The 19,563-nt window shown below is 39.7% G+C and overlaps 1 protein-coding gene across 8 annotated transcripts in view; it reads left to right on the top strand.

The window, feature by feature from the left end:
• LOC101164552 (RNA-binding motif, single-stranded-interacting protein 2) overlaps positions 1-19,563 on the top strand; it is a 52,280-nt gene that overhangs the window by 11,390 nt on the left and 21,327 nt on the right. For 2 of the 8 annotated variants that reach the window (XM_078947660.1, XM_078947662.1), the window contains one exon: positions 78-145. The exons of 5 other annotated variants lie outside the window; for them this stretch is intronic. The gene's annotated coding sequence lies outside the window, so the exon portion shown is untranslated. Of the gene's footprint in view, positions 1-77; positions 146-14,496; positions 14,517-19,563 lie in introns of those variants that run through there. One more of the 8 variants, XM_078947666.1, reaches the window with a different exon arrangement.

The raw sequence follows: 19,563 nt of genomic DNA, 5'->3' as shown, positions 1-19,563 counted from the left end.
TGATGGCCTGCAATCTACCCTGCTCATTACGTTAATGAGCACTCCATTTTAACACTTGTTCTATTCTGTTTTTACAGGGACTTCGGGACTTCAACATCTTCAACAAAACATCAAATGGAGTCAAGGAGTGAAGACAGTGAATCTGGTATTACAACCCCCCCCCCCCCCCCTTCTAAATTTAATCTTTTTATACAAGCGTTCCCAGTTGAGTTTTAATTGTGAAATCAACTATTTTAGCCAAAATAACTAAACCTATTTTGCTTTAAAGACAAAAACAAAACCTAACAGAGTAGTGTGATGTCGCACACAGGGAGCTCCATCTTGCCCTGATAGCTAAAATCTGGCTCAAAACTGTCTGGCAGGATTGATCCAATATTGCTTGTCATTATTTTTGCCCCACTAATATTAGCGTGAGGCTATAAGCTCGTGCTCGCACAAACGGCTATCTGTGACATGGAGGGGAAGGAAGCCCAGTATTGTATTTCTAATGAACCACTGCCTATGGTCTTAAAGAATGTCTTACAAAAGCAACACAGCTTTTGGATCTTGGCTAAAAACTGCACAATCATTATTAGGAGATCACTTTTAACGATTTTGACAAAAGAAAAAAAATGCATGTCTATGAAGACTCTCATTTATCCAGGTTGATTCCATTTCCACATCATAGTACAGGGGTGGGCAATTATTTTAAGTCGCATTGGGTTATAAAAATTGGATAGAAGGGCCGGACCAGGAGCAGATGCGTGGAGTGAAAATGATTTAACATGGAATGTAGATGAAAACATTTGGATTGAAAATTATATTCTAAAACAGAATATTCTAGAGTTTTTAGTTTAAAACTTTTGTTCCCATTTTAGATCTCTATTTTATTGTGAAGCCCTTTGGTACCTTCAAGGAGTTGTAAAGTGTTGTATGAATAAAGTTTCATTCATTCATGATCCTTTTAAGAAAATAAATAACACTATTTATGAAATAAAACAATGACCAAACAACACTCTCTATGATTTTCAAAGACAAAAATTCAGGAAAAATATACTGACATTTAAAAACAAAAACAATAAATGATGGATCCTCTCTCGTCATAATTCCTCAGAGACTTTGAGCTCATCTTGCGTCTCACAGTTTGGGCAGCTGCGCTTTCTGTTTACATCCAGTAATACAGAAAAAGCAAATTTATCTGTCTTCTGCTGCAACTACACATATATCTGTGTTACCTTTTCACCACTACAGAGTTCCCTCCTTTATTGCAGGAGTTTCGTTGTAAAAATAACCGTGATCGGTGAAATCTACGGAGAATGATTACAGACGTTTTAAATTTATGGTAGTAAAACTCCTCACTGCCTTAATACACTTTTCTCAGACAGACATGAACATTTTCACCATTTTCTCTTGTTTAAATTCTTAAACCTTCATAGAAATTAGGTCCAGGATCTTAAAATGAAAACAAAGATCTGATCGCGATCAAAGATTTCTATAGATCTGAGAGCTGCGCGTTTCTGTACAGGAGTTGAGGCACGGACTGGGGAGATTGATTGACAAGGTCTCCAGCCAATCAGGACACAGAACAGGGCGCACTGTTTAAAAAAGGCAGCATGATCGCTCAGATATAATGAGCTAAACCGGGAAAGATGAAATGCGACGTGGAAAGAGAAGACTGTCTTCTGTTCTATTTGACAGTGATTTTAGAGGTTTTCAGGTAGAACACAGACTGCAGAAGGTGGAATAAAATGTCACATCTTGATCGTGTGGCCAGATTAAAAAAAAAAGTGTGTTCGGCGGGCCGGACCAAAGATGGAGGCGGGCCGTATCCAGCCCGCGGGCCGTAGTTTGCCCACCCCTGTCATAGTAGTAGGTTTAGGGGCTGTCATCTGGACTTGGTTTTTAAAGTTAGAAAACGTTTCACCTCTTATCCAAAAGGCTTTGTCAATTCTGACAGAAAGCTAAACCTACTATTATGAAAGAAAAAAAATGTACAGTCAGGACCATAAATATTTGGACAGAGACACATTTTTTTCCAATTTAGTTTCTGTACATTACCACAGTGAATTTTCAATAAAACAACTCAGATGCCATTGAAGTGCAGACTTTCAGCTTTTATTCCATGGGTTAAACAAAAAGATTGCAGAAAAATGTGAAAAACTAAAGTTTTTTTTTTAAACACCACCCCATCATTTCATTGGCTCGTTAGTCATTGGACAAATGAAATAACTGAAAACAAAATGGTCGTTACTAATATTTGGTGGAAAAGCCTTTGTTGTCAATGACAGCCTGAAGTCTTGAACTCATGGACATCACCAGATGCTGGGTTTTCTCCTTCTGAATGCTCTGCCAGGCCTTTACTGCAGCTGCTTTCAGTTGCTGTTTGTTTTTGGGCCTTTCTGTCTGAAGTTTAGTCTTCAACAAGTGAAATGCTCCTCAATTGGGTTAAGATCAGGTGACTGACTTGGCCATTCAAGAATATTCCACTTCTTTGCTTTAATAAACTCCTGAGTTGCTTTGGCTGTATGTTTTAGGTCATTGTGCATCTGTATTATGAAACGCCGCCCAATCAGTTTGGATGCATTCACCTGGAAGAGATTGTGTTTAAAAAATGCTTTCGTTTTTCACATTTTCATGCAATCTTTTTGTTCAATCTATGGAATAAAAGCTGAAAGTCTGCACTTCAATGGCATCTGACTTGTTTTATTTAAAATTCACTGTGGTAATTGACAGAAACTAAATTAGAAAGAATGTGTCTCTGTCCAAATATTTGTGGTCCTGACTGTAGTTGAAGCTGGACTTGAAGAGCTGCTTCACAGTGCTTCCATGGCTGTTGTGTATGTGCCATTAGGGCATGGGTCTTTAATATTGACATTTTCTCAATTCAGGGAAGACAAAAAGTGTATGATTGTCATTTTAAAATAACCATATAACCATATTGGTACAATGAACAGGACTCAAGACTGAAGAACGGACACGGCAGTGAAAAAGTCTAAAAGTCTAAGAAGCGACCCCTACAAACAGGTATGATTCCTACATGTTACACTTTTAAAAGTTTCTTAAAAATGGCACAAACTATGTTTTCTAACAACCATTTTTAAGGGAGGGGGGTATTATTTATTATTACATTTCTTGCTTATAGCATATGTAGTTCAAAGATAAAATGTTACTAATAATTGTGCACAAGAGGTACATGTCATCAAAACTGTCTAAATCAGACTTTGAAACATCTCACTGCCAACATTGAAAGACTTGAGTTTCATGAAATTGTCTTATGTCAGTTTTCAATGAAAATGTGAGGTTGTGTGGTTCTTGTTGGGTTTTTAATTAAAATGTTTTCAAAAATGGAGCCCATGGTTTCTACACAGCAGAGAGACTAAGGCATCGATACTGCTGAGACGGGTAACTTTTCACAATACAGAATCATTTCTAACTACACCAGCAACGTGGCTCTGATACTTTCAACACAAGATAAGAAAATCTATTTCTGTGGGCTTTCTTTTCTAATGAACATCTGACATTTAGTTAACACTGTTACAGGTAGTCAGACGTTTTGCTGAGCTTTTGATATATATCGTAGCATCTCCTTAATTTTTGTAAATAAGAAATGCTCATTACCTTGAATCTGGTCTAATCACGTTTTGTACGTTGGTGACTTATAACATTCTTTCCTTTCTTTTTCTAAGGAGCTTAAAAAAAAGGACCTGGTCTTCAGCAGAGTGCCGAGCATTGGAAAAAATTTTAGGAACCTGCATTGAAGGTGGGAGGGTTCCAGGAAAACATGTCTTTCCTGCATAGAAGCTTCGCCGAGGGAGCTGGAAGGACGAACATGGCAGGCAGTCAAGTTTTTTGTTAGGAACAAAATCACAGCACTGAGGCGGTAAAGTTCAAAAAGACGTTAGTTTTTGTTAGTTAGAAAGATTATGTGATTCAACTTTATTTTGTTTTCTTTAATTTAAACCAGTGCTTGTAAATCTAAGTTCCAAATTTAAGCTTCAGACACATGCACTTATTTATCTTAGTGACCTTTTTTTTCCGGAAGCACTTAATTTTCATTTGAAGCACGTGTATCGGTCAAAGGTGACCTTTTAATTTCTGAAGCACTTAATTTGTATTTAAAACATATGTATAGGTCAAAGGTGACCTTTAATTTCTGAAGCATTTTATTTGTATTTAAAACAATTGTATAGGTCAAAGGTGACTTTTTTTTCCTGAAGCACTTGATTTCATTTTGTAATTTTTTGACAGGTCAAATGTCACTTTGTTTTTATAAAGCACTTAATTTGAGTTCAACAGGTCTTTGTTTTCTGGTTAAATCTGTGTTTACGTTGTGGAACTCCAGGCCTTTAGGGCTGATGTCGTTTTAGTTTTCCAGATCTTTTTGCTCTACCCCCTTCCGATCCGCTGCCCCGGTGATTCCAGTCAGTTAAAAGTAGGAAAGGGAAAACGAGGGGGAGCCCTAATTTTTGTTTTCCACCAACTCCTGCTTCTGATTGACTGAGCTCACCTGGCCCAGTAGATCAACAGGAAGTAGAAGAAGAAAATTTGGAAAACAAGCAGGATGTCAACCCTCCAAACCTGGAGTTCAAGAGCCCTGCAGTAAGTGTGTGATAGAACGTTTAACGGGTCAAAGGGAACCTTGTTCTGTCCAACAGCAGTATAGTTTTATAGATTGGTAACTATAAATAAATTGCCCTTGTCTCTTATTTGCTGTTCGCAGTTTCCTTCATAACAAACATATTTTGACAGTGAATGATGCCTTGCATGTTTGGTAAAAGACTTTATTAGTCAGGAAGTGTGAAATGAGTACTACAATCCCAATTGCCTTAGTTACAGAGCTGTTAACCAAAGTTAGAGTAACTACTGTTGTATGGGTGGTCCCCATGGGAAACCAAAATTCAGGTTTATTTTTCATGTTAGTGTTTTCAGTATTTGAAATGATAACACTCCTTGAAAAAAAATTACATTATTTTAGCAGTTAAAACCATCTCAGAAAACCTTGTAGAAAAGGTGGATCCCACCAGGAGGGTCCTAGTCATGGGACCTCACGGGGTAAGAAATACGGGTAGGTGTGTGTGTGTGTGTGTGTGTGTGTGTGTGTGTGTGTGAGGGGGGATCCTCCACCTCCCGGCCCCGCCACGCTCGGACGTCCGCTGTTTTATTTGGTAGTAGCCGTCAGCGCGCGCGCGAGGGGGGCTGCCACATTTAGGATGTCGCTGCGGCTTTGCTCACTCATTTGGAAAAGTCAATGCCGGAGAGGAACTTTTTTTTTTTTTTTCTGTGGAAGTGTTGGGGAAAGCGGCCGGGTGTTTGTGGAAGTGGGGGTAGGGAGAGGCAGGATGGAGGAACATGTTACCAAATGATTTCCGCCCCCTCCGTCGGACGGACGCACAGACCGACGCGCGTATTTACTGTTAAATCTGCTCTTCATTGTCTCCTCTGACTCGTAACTTCGCAAAGTTTTTTTCTTTTTTCATTCAGTTTCCCAGCTGAAAGCGGAACACGCCCCACCCCTCCAAAAATCCCACCAGACCACGATGACTCCCTTCCCAGAATTATGAATGCGCGTCAAGAAAAGCCTTTTGGCAGACATTCTATACATCCTTGAAGCAAAAGAGCAGCCTGTCTGCGCGCAGCACATGTGTTCACTAAACTAAGTTCATTAAAAATAATTTAACATCGCTGCTATTCCCCCCTCTGATTGAAATTGCGTTTTCAGTGCTTTTAACATATTTTTTGGGCATTATTCTGACGATGGAGGACATTGTTTTAAAAAAGTATGCTTAAAACTGCATTTCTGAGTATTTATTTAATTCAAATCAAATGGCTGTGAGTCAGGATCAGATGAAAAAAATACAGTTTGAAAAAGATTGTATTTGTGACAGAGAAAATTTGCTGGGTGGGCCACTTTACTTAAACTTGTACGCTGGATCAGCTTTGTGCGGGATTGAAGAATTTCTGACCAATCAGCATTAACTTTCATGTCCATGTGTGTGATTGGTTGGCTTTTGTGGCGCATTTCTAAGGTGTCCTGCTCTGTTTCGAGAACAGAAGAGAGAGAGAGAGAATTTCTTTTGAGTGAAAATTGATTTGAAATTTCAAGTCCAAAATAAGTTTTTAAGTATACAGTTTTTTTTAGGTTTTACGCTCATAACAGTGATTGTTGCGCAAGGAATAATGGCACAAAAATCACTCCATGATGACAAGCTTCCTGCTTCGCTCCATTCCGAATCATCCACTTGTAGACAACCAGATTCATGTACATCTTCTCTTTCTTCGTCTGAGCTAGTGTCTGGCTCAAAACCCTACGGCTGAATTGCTCGCCATTTTTGTTGCACTGTTGTAAGCTAGTGGGAGAGCATGTAAGCGATGGATGACAGGAAATAGAGAAGGACTAACTCCAGTCCCGCCCATGACTTAGAGGTGAACTTCCAATGCCGTTTTGCAGAAACTATGTCCTAGAAAATGACACAGGATTTAGGACTTTAGTTAAAAAAGGATCACAAATAATAGACAACTGTGAACGCTTTTCCAATACATTACCGATAATCAGAGTGGATTTTTAAAGACTCTGTCCAATGAAAATCATGATTTTGGTGTTTTTTTTAACATGTTTTTGTTGCATTTTCTAATGGTGGAGGACATGTTTATAGGAAATGAAGATTAAAACTGCTTTTCTTAGTATTTTGGTGATCAACCTGTGCTGGATCAGGAGCAGACAAAAACCCACGGTTTGAAAAGATGCAGCAACTGCCATGAGTGGGTCAAAGTGTCCCCTTCTCTGCTCCAAATAGGATGCATCTACTAGCAGACACATAGATCCATTAACATCTTAATTTTCCTGGTCTGAGCTGTCATCTGGTTCAAAGCTGTACGGCTTGATAGCTTATATATTGCTCACCCTTATTTTGCTATGTCAATGTTAGCTTGGGCCTGTGAGGTGCTATAAGCTGGCGTGAGAGAGTGTAAACAAAGGGCTGATGGGAAATGAGCTGAGGCTAACTTCTGCGCCAACAGTCCCGCCCACAACCCAGAGGCGAATTTCTAATGAACTTCTGCTGTGCTGCAGAAAATATGTCTTAAAAAAAATGACACATGCTTTTTGATTTTGGCTAAAAATGGCATAATCACAGTTAAAAGACCACTGTGGACAATTTTACAATAGAAAAAAATATAGTTGGAGTGGGACTTTAATCATATAGATTCTCTGTATTTTTAGCCTGTCCTTGAGATTTGTGTTTCCATTTGGTCATGCATATCAAGTGTCTACAGGCTTTGGATCATAATTGAATTATACATGCCTTATTGTTATTTTGCATCCACAGTCTGTGTCTGTCTGTTGTCACTGTAAAAGCCTGAACTGTGAAGAATCTGCATGGCTCATCCTCATATGTTTGTTTAAGGAACACAACTGGGGAAAAGTTTTCAGTCCAACTACATTTCTGTACATTTTGAGAAACACTTTTAAGATTTTGTTCAATTGTGCATTTTGATGTAGCTCCGCTCTTGTATTTGACTGAGATGCAAGGAGACCCTAAAAAACCCCAAAGCACAACATTTTTGGATCACAAAGGTCTAATAAAAATGTGCAACAGCTCTTTAAAAGGCTGTGAATGCAGTCTGTTTACTACTATGCTGGGATAAAACCTCTAAATCAGTGTTTCTAAACCCTTTTTCATGTTTTCATGCACAGAAAATTCAAAACGCTTCAAAAATCAAGTGTAAAACTTCAAAAAAGAGCCACATTTAAGCAATAATTATGTATTAAAACAATAATAAAAACACTGTTGATAGATATTAAACAATTAAACAATGAAATAAATGAAAAGTATAAACATTTTGTTGGAGGAATAAATAGGGTAAAAATGTGGACAAAATAATGAATATATATCAAAAGAAAAGCCTTTGTATTACCTTAAATAGAGGAAATATATGTTAATTAGCACTGTCGACTATTCAAATAACGATTTTGAAAAATATTTTCAAAGAAATCAAATGAATCATGAGGAATAGACACCAAATACCTCCAGAGGTGCACATGCCTTAATGCACATACCTTAAATGATCCCAAACAACAATTTTTCCCTTAAAAATTGTAACATTATTATGTCATTTGCTTTTGATTTTTTTTGGATCCAAATCGGTTAATGTCATTAACATAAAAATCCTTTAACTCAGAATGGTTGAAGAAATAGTCAGAACCCATGAAACAACGTTTCATGGTGCTTTTACAAAAAAATACTCAAAGTATACATTCTTACTATACAATGTATACATCTAGAAAAAGAATAAAAATGCTCAAAATGACAACCCTTAGCGCTTCTTTTATGTGAATGCCAGTCAACTGGAATGCAGTCCTACAAGCAAACACTGTAATAAGAGCTGGTACCAGTCCATGGTTCCTGCAGCTGTTGGTGTGTAACACAACACAAAGTTCACACAACTTCCACTTATGTTGTATATTTCTTTATTTTACTACCAAGTTATAATGCATTACCAAATGACCTGTGTTGTTTGTATAAATAATTCCAGTCTTTCATTAGAGTATTTGCTTAATTTTTTGTATAGTTTAGTTAAATAAAGTTTTTAAAATTCTCATCCATGGAAACATAATTCTACAGTTTTAAGGTTGGGCTTAAAAATTGATCAATGAAAACTGAATTAATATTTACTCACAATGAATAGCGGTTCCATGAATCAGATTTTCTGTAAAGTTATTTTCCATGTCTTTTTGGTAAAATAACTGGTTTTTTTGTTAGTTTTTAATTAAATAAATCATTATTTTATTCACAAAGGTTCTGCTTTTGTTCAATTTATAGTCTATATGAGAATTGTTTTGTTTTTTTAAACAAACGTTTGTTTTAAAATTGGAAAAATAAATCAATATTTAATTGAAACTTACCCAATTATGAGTTTGTGAATTGAAATTGAATTGATTCAGTCCTTTTTTTCTGTTTCATAAACAGTAATACATTTGGCCCATAATTCAATTATTGAATACTTTTTTGTATCTATCAAAAACTCTATGGTTCGTTTTATGATGTTAAGTCTTCTCTTAAAGGGACAGTATCGATAAAAAATGCACTGAATAACTGCCATAAAAGGAGATTAACATGTTGGGAAAAGTTCCTCCGGTTTCCTTAGGTCTTCCCATGATTCCTCATTTAAAGCAGCTGCAGTTCACAGAGTTGAACATTTCATGCTCCCACCTCAACACCCCTCTCATCCCTTTTGTCTTGAATTCTGTCTGAGCTGCTCTCAAAGTAAAAGTCTGAACGCCAAACCAAAATCCGTCGCGCATTTCGAGAAAAGTGCTCCTTATGATTGCAAGGCTGCTGCACAGACTGAAAAGGCGTTAGGTTTCTGTTTTGCTTAAAGCCAGCTACTCCTCCCCTGTCTCAGCATCTCATTTCCTCCTTCAAATAAATAGAATTAATGTTCTCAAATTAAATTTGGTTGGTTTCCGTGTGAAGCTTCCTGGATGGAAAAATAACTTGAGGCGGCTTGCTGCCACTTAAGGTACGGTGGATTTCAGTCAGGGGTTTGTGCACTCCGGTTTTTGTAGTTTTTGTTCAGTTTTTTTAGACTTAGAGCTAATATTTGATGCCATGGATTCCTTTGCATGAATTTACAGAGCTAACTTAAAAATTTGCCACAGATGTTAGTTTTTGTGAAGATAACTTATTATAACTACGCCATCCTTCCTGTGTCCCAGTGTCTGCTGTCTTTTTTCACAGATTTTTTCTTCTTCTTTGTCAGCACATTACTGCCTTCATGTGAGAGAAAAGTTGTTACCATACAGCACTCAGGTCTTAGAGCGGCAACTTTGAACAGATTTTGGTTTTACCCCAAAAGAAGAATGAAAAACTAAAAGTTCATTTAGGATCAAATAGCATCAGTTTTCGACTCATCAGTTGTTATAAATGCCCTTAATTTACAAAAAAAAGCCAATTCCAAAACTGGAGGAATAAAAGTCTCAACTATTACTGTCAGCCCACAAAAATACCCAGTGTGGTTGATGTATTATATGATTTTTAAGAGGATTAGTGTTCCTGCACTCATTTGAAATACAGTTTCAAACCATAATGGACACTTCGAATATTTCAAAACCTGCAAGCACCCTATATAAATATGCAATTATGACATCTGTATTTTAAATTTACTATAAAAAACTAGATTAACAAAAACATATCTTTTATTAACTACAGTACAGTAACACAACTGTAATTTTGTAAATTCGTAATTCACTGCTCATTACACTTATTATCAAAATATTAAGCAAACACAAGGATTTAAGTCACGAATAGGGAAAAAAGGAGCATTGACACTGAAAACGAGTCGATGTAAGTTTTTTTGGAAAGACCAATTATTTCTACATCCACAGTATTTGAAAGGCATTACTGTGCTGAACCAGCAGGAACAAAAACAGCTCCAGTGTCCGAAAGAAAGCCTCAGAAATCCTGTTTTAAGATTTCTCTGAAATCCCATCTACCAGCATCAGTCATGGTAAGAAGTTGATGCCAGTAGCACAAAATCGTGACTGTTGTTTCTGAGATCCACTCCGATAAAAGAAGTGTTTTTTATGTTTTTAACATTTTCTTGTGGCATTTTTCTGGTGATAGAAGACATATGTAAAGGACAATAAGCTCAAAATGCTTTTTGAGGATTTCTTTATTCAAATCTCTGTGAATCAGGAGCAGACGCAAAAACTACAGCTGGATAGGTCCAACATTGTTCACCTTTTTTTGCTGTTTGGCTGTAAGCTGACGCGAGAGTGTAAACAGATAGCCCTCAGTCATGGGTGACAGGAAAGGGGGCGGGCTTGCTCTGTGGCAACAGTCCCACTCACAACTCAGACGTGAATTTCTAATGAACTCCTGCCGCTCGAAAATAGTTTTCGAGACACAGCCTTTTTGATTTTGGTTAAAAACAGCATAGTCATAATTAAAAGACCACCGGGAATGGTTTTAAAAGTAGATCAAAGATTATTGAAGAGGGACTTTAAGTCATACTGTAATAAACACAGGACACTGAAAGGGAAGGATCTTCAGAGCATCTATGCCAGGAGTTTTAAATCTGTGTTTTTTAAATCTATTTGACAAAAGCTGTATTGGCGTCTTACATTTTACATTATGCAACAAAATAAAGGTATTTTTGCAAAGAGAGATTTAAATGTGCCAAAAAAAAAGGTTTAGATAAACAAAAATAGATGGAACATATTTAGAGAAAATGCAAAGATTATATATAAATGTTAGGCATGAATGTGTGTCTTGAGTTGTAGTAGGACTCTGAGAGTTGGCTGTTCTTTACAGAGGGGAAAAGCTGTTTGTGAGTCTGGTGGTGCATTCCTCTATTGATCTGAAGCTCCGTTCAGAGGGCAGCAGATCAAACAAGCGAAAAAAATGCGAGGGGCAACACATCTATCCTCTGTCATATGATATGGTTCAGCCATATGAAAGCTATTTTCAAACCATAAAAGCTATTTTGTTTTCGTGTAGTTATTGTTTCTTCTGAGAGATTAAAAGTTTCAGATTGTCATGCATGTTTTGGCTAAAGTTCTGGCTGATTATTTACATTATAGACATGGACATGTGACAAATACGTTCTTAGAACAACCACACAGGTGATGGGTTTGTGAAAGTCGTAGACAATATGGTTTTACTTGTTTGTAGTGAAGCGTCTATTGTATTCTGCTCTATTCTTTAGCAGCAGTGAAACATCCCAGCTGTTGTGTAGCATAGTCTGTATTCTTGCAAAGCTCTGGATTACAGTTACCTTTGTCCCTCCGGCTGTTTGCCAGGTATACGTTTATCTGTCTCCTAATTCACTGTCAGATGTTTTGGCTTGGTTTCCCTTGAAGTACGTCTTTCTGAAGCCAGCCAAAGTAAAAAGGTGGAAATGGAGACCCAATCCTTGGAGAATGCACAGCTGTTAGAAACCTGACGCCGGACACTCATTGTGTCTCACATTTTGTTCGATCTCTCGCTGAGCTTTGGGCTCATGTTTTTCTGCTTTTAAAGCTGGACTTGTGTCATCTGATTTGCAGGGAGAGATGTGCATGCGTGTGCATTTATGTCCAAATAAGACAGTTCAGATGGAAATATTTTTAAAGTTAATGGGTGCCAGAAGTGTTGCTCTGTTCACACCCTCACTCCCCCCCCCCCCTAGTGAATAAAAACCAGCTTTCATCATGTAAAAAAAGATCCATAAATATGTTAGCAGAAAAAGGTGCAACATTCCTAAAAAAATACCACATGCTATGGAGTAAAATGAGAAATAAAAGAACCAATTAAAGATATGTTAAAGTATAATGATGCTGAATTGACATCTGCATCTGTTCATACTAACATGCAAGTATTTGCCTTAGGCTGCTCATTCCTTTGTTAAACTGGTTTATTTGTTCTAGTCACACTATTGCAGTTTACTCTAAAATAAAAAGTAGTTACGTTTCTTGAATAATATTGATTAAACCAAAAAACTCTTCTTTTTTATATATTTTACTTTTGAATTTGCTCTGCTTTCTGTTTCAAGGATCCCATTCGTCCAATGTGCCTTTCCACATCATGTATCTCTTTGGGTCTTTGCAGTTTTGGTTACTGGATCGTCCATCTGCATTTGCCCTGTTACTGAACTGCACCACAGTCCACTTGCAAGTGAACCGAGACCCCGATTTTAAAGCAGACAAGTGATTACCTCTTTGTCTTTTTTTTTATTTACCAAGCAAAGCGGACTATCTGAGAAAAAAAACGTTAAAAAAATCATCTGAAAGTCCCCATAAGAGCCGTCAGGAGCTCCACAGGGTTGCAGCACTTCAGTGGGATCATATGAGGGTCAATGTTTCGTATTTCCCCTTTGTGAGATTCAACCAATACCATCCACTTTTTAAACAAACTTTATGCTACAACTTTTTAAGTTTACCATCTGTCTTCTTAAATTACTGCACCATTCTTGGGGTTTTGCTCTCCAAAATGTGTAGCAATATAGGTTATCATGAAGTTGAGTCATGGCACCTGGAATTAAAGACCAACTCTGATGAAAATTGTGTTTTTGGTGTTTTTAACATGTTCTTTTGGCATTTTTCTAATGATGGAGTACATATAAAAAATAATAAGCTAAAAGTTGGTTTCTGAGAATTTTTCTTTATTTAGTTTAGAAGCAAATGAAAAAATGTTGCTTAAAAAAGACTTTTTGTTACATACAGATTACGCTTGACGGGCGACAAGCTCCCTGCTCCGCTCTATTCTAAAGCATCCACTTCTACATGACTAGATCCATTTATGTCTTTGTTTTTCTCCTCCGAGTTGGGATCTGGCTCAAAACTGTACGGCTGGATAGCTCCAATATTTCTCTCCATTTTCTTTGCACCGGTAATATTAGATTGGGGTGTAAGGGACTCTAAGCTAGCGGGAGAGCATGTAAACAGAGAGCTCTCAGCAATGGGCAGTAGAAAGTGGGGTTGCTCCGTTTCAATAATCCCGTCCGCAACTCAGAAGCAAATTTCGAATGAACTTCTGCTGCTATGCAGACATTGTGTCCTAGGAAATGATCCAGGTTTTTTGATTTCGGCTAAAAACAGCAAAATCATAATTAAACGACCACTGAGAACGCTTTTACAATTTGTCAAGAGATGATGGAATAGGAATTTTCTTTTCACCACTCATTCAAGTGGTGAAGCGTTTCAAGAAAGAAGATTTTAAGTCCAGATGCCATGACTCCACTTCAAGACACTTTATACGTTTTCTTTTTAAAAATATAGTTTTTCTCTCATCAGTGTTTCTACATATGTGGCTAGAAACAGTTCCTCTTAGTTAATTTCATTTTTTTGTTGATTAGAGGTGTTTACATGTGAAGTGAAAAGCTATTACATTTCTTCCAGTGAGACATTTCAGTTGAGTCCCTGTTTTTATGACAAAAACTATTACCATCCTGAAGGACGCATTTGTGAGGCTACAGACAGAGATTACTGGAGTAACTATCGAGCCTTTGATGGTCGGAACAACCTCCAGTTGGATGGTCTCAGCATTGAAGAGTTGCCCCAACCCTGCGTTAGTTCATCTTCTGCTTCCATGGGTAGTGAGAGCCGATTGTTGCATGTGAACTCGCTCCACGGACAAAGGGTTTACATAACCTCACATAGACTGCCTGCCATTACTGGGGCGTGCACAGTTCACGTGAATTTGCGCCTGCCGCCATAGGTGTGTTCTGGTGCTTAAACAAAGGGCAGAACAACCCTGCTGTGTATTCGTGAAGACACAAAAGAGAGGCAAGGTTAAGAGACAGAAAGGAGGGAGGACTGCGGTACGAGTCGGGACGTGAATGCAGTGTCCCTGTCACCTGGCTGGAATGCGGAGCCTCTCAATCTCATGTCTGTGAGATAAGATCAGGAGTAGACACACAGGATTTCCTGCCTGCTGCCGACAGAATACTTCTTAACTTTACTAGACAGTAGAGTACAGTCCTTGCCTAACCTTCAGCTGACACTGACAGATCCTGTTACAGCTCTTTATCTTGCATTTTTACGTGACGTCATTGCGACGGTAGGTTTCGACTGTTAATGGGAGACAGAATGGTTAATTGTTGGTATTCCAGATACAAAATTCGGTTTTGTTGTGGATTTTTTTTTTTTTTTTTTTTTTGCTCAGCATTTTGGTCGTACAAAAGTGAAACTTCTGTAATGTTTGCGTGATTGTAGGAGTACACAGCAGGAACTTCATTCTACTCAAGCCAAGAGCTGTGTCTTCATTCAGGCAGACCGTAAATCAGAAAAATGCACACCAGTGTGTATTGTGAGCCGGTCAGCTGGTCGCACAGCCTCGTCTCTTTCCCGCCCGAGGAAAGGACTGCAGCCCCAGTTGGGTGTGGGGCAGAGAAGGCAGGCAGACCTCCCAACATCCAGGAAATCAGTGGAATCCAAGGGTCAGACTGGGGTCAACCAGAGAGGTCCTTCAGGGAGGGGTGATAAAAAAAGCAGATGAAAGAGTTAAAAGGAGGGTTGAGGTAGTCATCTGCTAGTGATACCAGTAACTTTATCAAGTGGAGTCATGCTGTTTGCTTGGACTTCATCTCTCAATATCAGCTGATAAATTCTTACACACATAAATCCTTCCAGAGTTTACCTATTTGTCAGAATGTTACAAATGTATATGTGTCAAATCGTAGCATTTTAAAACAACAATCTGAAGTTTTTAAAGCTTGTTCTGACGGTCTCAGAGCCTCAATGGAACGTGATGTTCAGGAAATGGTGTTATTTATAGATGTTCTTGATTTTTATCAGGAGCGTTATCCTAAAAATATTCCAGTGACTGATATTTGAAGTCATCCGGAAGAAGAGAAGTGAAGCATCAGCATAAAATCTCAAACGTATGACAAGCGACTCTGTTAGAAGCTTTAAAATGTCGTCAAGCTTGATGTTTAAAAATAAACGTCCTACCAACTTTAGCAGCACACAAAAGACTGAGTTGACTTTAAGGTTACAGCTTCTATTTTTATTATTTTACAATGTAGGTATACTAACAGACTGTAAAACACAACACCACAAAGTTAAAAATGCAACATACATGTTTCAGAAAATAGTCAGCAACTTAAACCCTTTAACATCTGAGTTGTCGCCAGCGACAGCAAATAACAGTACCAGGACTCTTTGACCGTTTATGCAAGTGACGTAAATCCAACAGATTCTTATGCAGAGAAAAGCAGCTTTACGTCATTCAAGTTTATGAAAGTAAAGTTAGTAGTTAGTGTATTTTTTGTTTTTTATTAGAGCTGCACGATATGAGGGAAACTCGCGATTTGCGATATTTAGTGATCAATATTGGGATGACGAGATAAGTTGCAATACATGAACAAATAGCGACACAACCAGAAAAATAATTTCTATTTAATGCAACAATTTAATTTAAATAAGAGTCAACATAAGTCAAATTTTACTCCAAATGACCCTCGTCTACATAGGAGGCGAGCATCTAACATAAAAGGGCTCCATCTGATTGGTCAACAACGGGAAGGCGTCCATCCGATTGTTCAAATTCATAAAGGAAATAAAGGAATTTATTGGATTTGTAAAATACTTCTATCTGCCATGAGTTTGTTTAAGCACAAGGTTACGATTGCAATTTTCGTATTTTTTTTGCGATAGGCATATTGCACAGCTTGATTTATGTTGTTTTTTTTTTTTAACTTATGTAATTTTTTTTTTTTTTTTTTAATTAATTAGTTTATGTATTTATTTATTTATTTGAAAGTAAAGATTTGCATAGTTAGTGTTTACTAATGTTTTTAGCAGTGTTAGTAAAGTGTTGCATAACGGTTTAACGCCGCTTTTCTCTGCATCTGAATCAGCTGGTTTATGCTGATTGCATAAACGCTTTACAACTGTAAAGTGTTGCATATCAGCACAAGGCTGCTTTTCTGTGCTTCTGAACCCTTTGGGATTCCGGTAATTGCGTAAACGTTCGAAGAGTTACAGTAATTCATAGAAGAACACTGGAGCTAAAGCTCTGGTGTTAAACGGTTAAACAGGAATGTTTTTTTTTTCAGTTACAGTTGGGATTTTAGCTAGAACTATGAAATGACTTATTATAATTGAAAATCAGTGTAATTGTTTTGCATGTTAGTTCTAAGATTTTTAGAAATTGCAGGAATGAATCTGTGTGGCTGCAGACCAGGGATTCAAGGAGTAACGCAGTGAAACACTTTTGACATGTGTCTGGAGAATGATGGGAAATTGGCACTCCTGACAAACAGTTGATGAATGAGATTGCAGAGTCTGCGTGCGCTATGACCGCCATCCACTCACAAATTAGCCTCCCCCTTCATCTTGAATTATAGTGTGAAAACCTAAAGAAACTCCTGCAGGGAGAATAATGCTATTTCCTTTGATGTTAAACGTACTCATGGTTTATTAAAAACCCAATCTGATGAAAATGGTGTTTTTCACATATTCTTGTGGCATTTCTTTTGATGATGGAGGACATATAATGAGAAAATTAAACTTAAAGTTGCATTTCTGAGTATTTCTTTATTAAAATTGTTGTGAGGAGCAGATGAAAAACACAAAAGGTCGTTTTGAGAAAGAAAAACCCTAAATTGTATACAGATTGTCATGGTGCAGGGTGGCTCGAGAGCCGGTTGGACCCAGACGCAGAGGTGGAGGCATGAGGATCAGAGTCTAGAGGGTTTAATGAACAAACAAAAGGCGCTGCAGAGCAGGATGACAAAACTAAACAAAACTCACTGTGGCGTGGAACAAGAAACGAGGAACATGGCATGACAAGGACAACCAGGACAGGAATAACTAATGGACCAACACAGGAGGAAGGCAGAGACAAGACTTAAATACAGACAGGGCAGACAAGACACAGGTGGACACGATCAGGGCTGATGGGGACCAAAGGAAGTAAAACTCAAGAAAACAGACAAGACAGGAGACTTTCAAAATAAAACAGGAAACAGAAACAAGACAGAACAAGGACCAAAAACAAGACAAGTTCAAATCATGACAGTACCCCCCCCTCAAGGAACCGCTCCGAGGTTCCAAAAGTCACATGAGGGGGGGGCCCCGGAGGATAAACCTCGACGGGCACAAGAGTCCAGAGGACGGCCGGGGGTCCGCGCCGTCCGGCGAGGCAGGTCCGGAGGACGGCCGGGGGTCCGCGCCGTCCGGCGAGGCAGGTCCGGAGGACGGCCGGGGGGCCGAGCGGTCCGGCGAGGCAGGTCCGGAGGACGGCCGGGGGGCCGAGCGGTCCGGCGAGGCAGGTCCGGAGGACGGCCGGGGGGCCGAGCGGTCCGGCGTGGCAGGTCCGGCATGAGATGCGTGGAGGGGTCGTCAGGCTTGGAGGCGTCGTCAGGCATGATGGCGTCAGGCGTGGAGTCGTCAGGCGTGGAGTCGTCAGGCGTGGAGTCGTCAGGCGTGGAGTCGTCAGGCGTGGAGTCGTCAGGCGTGGAGTCGTCAGGCGTGGAGTCAGGCATGGAGTCAGGCATGGAGTCAGGCATGGAGTCAGGCATGGAGTCTGGCGGGTCGGGCCAGTAGTCAGGCTCTGGCGGGTCGGGCCAGCAGTCAGGCTCTGGCGGGTCGGGCCAGCAGTCAGGCTCTGGCGGGTCGGGCCAGCAGTCAGGCTCTGGCGGGTCGGGCCAGCAGTCAGGCTCTGGCGGGTCGGGCCAGCAGTCAGGCTCTGGCGGGTCGGGCCAGCAGTCAGGCTCTGGCGGGTCAGGCGTGGAGCCGAGCTCGGGCGGGTCAGGCGTGGCAGTGGAACCGGGGACCCGTCGGGGCGCAGGCGGCACCCCCCTGGGAGCCGGGACGGGTCGGGGCGCAGGCGGCACCCCCCTGGGAGCAGGAACCGGTCGGGGCGCAGGCGGCACCCCCCTGGGAGCAGGAACCGGTCGGGGCGCAGGCGGCACCCCCCTGGGAGCCGGAACGGGTCGGGGCGCAGGCGGCACCCCCCTGGGAGCCGGAACGGGTCGGGGCGCAGGCGGCACCCCCCTGGGAGCCGGAACGGGTTGGGGCGCAGGCGGCACCCCCCTGGGATCCGGAACGGGTCGGGGTGCAGGCGGCACCCCGACCCGTTTTGTGTTTATGGCAATGTGCATGCTCTTTTGAGGATTGAAAAGTTGTTGATAGATGTTTAATGGATATGGCTCCATCATTCCTCTGTGAACATTGAGCGTTACTTATCAAATCAGTGAGACAGATTTTGCAGAAACTGTTGCTGTGCAGCTGAGAGTAGAGCTCAAGCACAAAGACAGCACAAAGTATTGTAGGCAGTTTCAAAAGCACAAGAATTTTGTGTTAAAATAGTTCTCTCCTGTAGCTGTTCTCTTTTTGGTATGGGAATTTTCCCAGAAAGCATTTTTGTTTTAAGTCCTTTGTGCGCTGCATCAGGTTAACTTGAAATGATGAGATTACAGCAATTTTCTCCCAGTAAGCCTCATCGTTTCCAATTCCTTCTGTCTTTACTTTGTTTGTTGTGTTTGGACATTTGCCGCACTTTTTGGAAAAATACTCTTTAACTTTAACATGTAGAGCTGTAGAGAAGCTAGACTTATTTATGCCCTAAAAAATAAAAGGCAACTGCGCAGTCCCAGAATGTTTGATCTCCAAGGACGGCCACATAATGAGATGAGATAAGATAAGTAGGTCTTTGGAAAACATCCTCTGGTGGTTTTGCTCGGTGGTGAGTCATTAACCAGAACTAGTATTCGTTTTCACTTTAACCTTACATCAAATGAAACTAAACAAATTATGTCGAAGTGAAACAGATAAGTGGAGATAATAAAATGAGAATTCTGGTGTTGCAGCGTATATTATAATGTACAGCAAACTGTACTGGTGATTCTTTTGCCTTTTTTTTTAACTCTTACTGGTCCGAGGCCTTTACTATTTGCGCTTATAATCTATCTTATATAAATCTCAAAACAAAGCAAAGACAAGGTCAAAACTATGGGAAAAATGTCTAAAAATAAAAAATGAAGCTCCACTAAACTACGATGTTCTGAAAATGTATTCACACGTATGCGTCGTAACTCCTATTGTGTTTGTTTTAAACAAAAAATGTCAAACCAAAAAACATATTTTCAAAATCTTCGTGT

This window comes from Oryzias latipes, chromosome 5 (genome assembly GCF_053564925.1).
Source record: "Oryzias latipes strain Hd-rR chromosome 5, Olatipes_Hd-rR_3.1".
Lineage (NCBI taxonomy): Eukaryota > Metazoa > Chordata > Actinopteri > Beloniformes > Adrianichthyidae > Oryzias > Oryzias latipes.
This window is presented reverse-complemented; position numbering and strand designations above follow the sequence as displayed.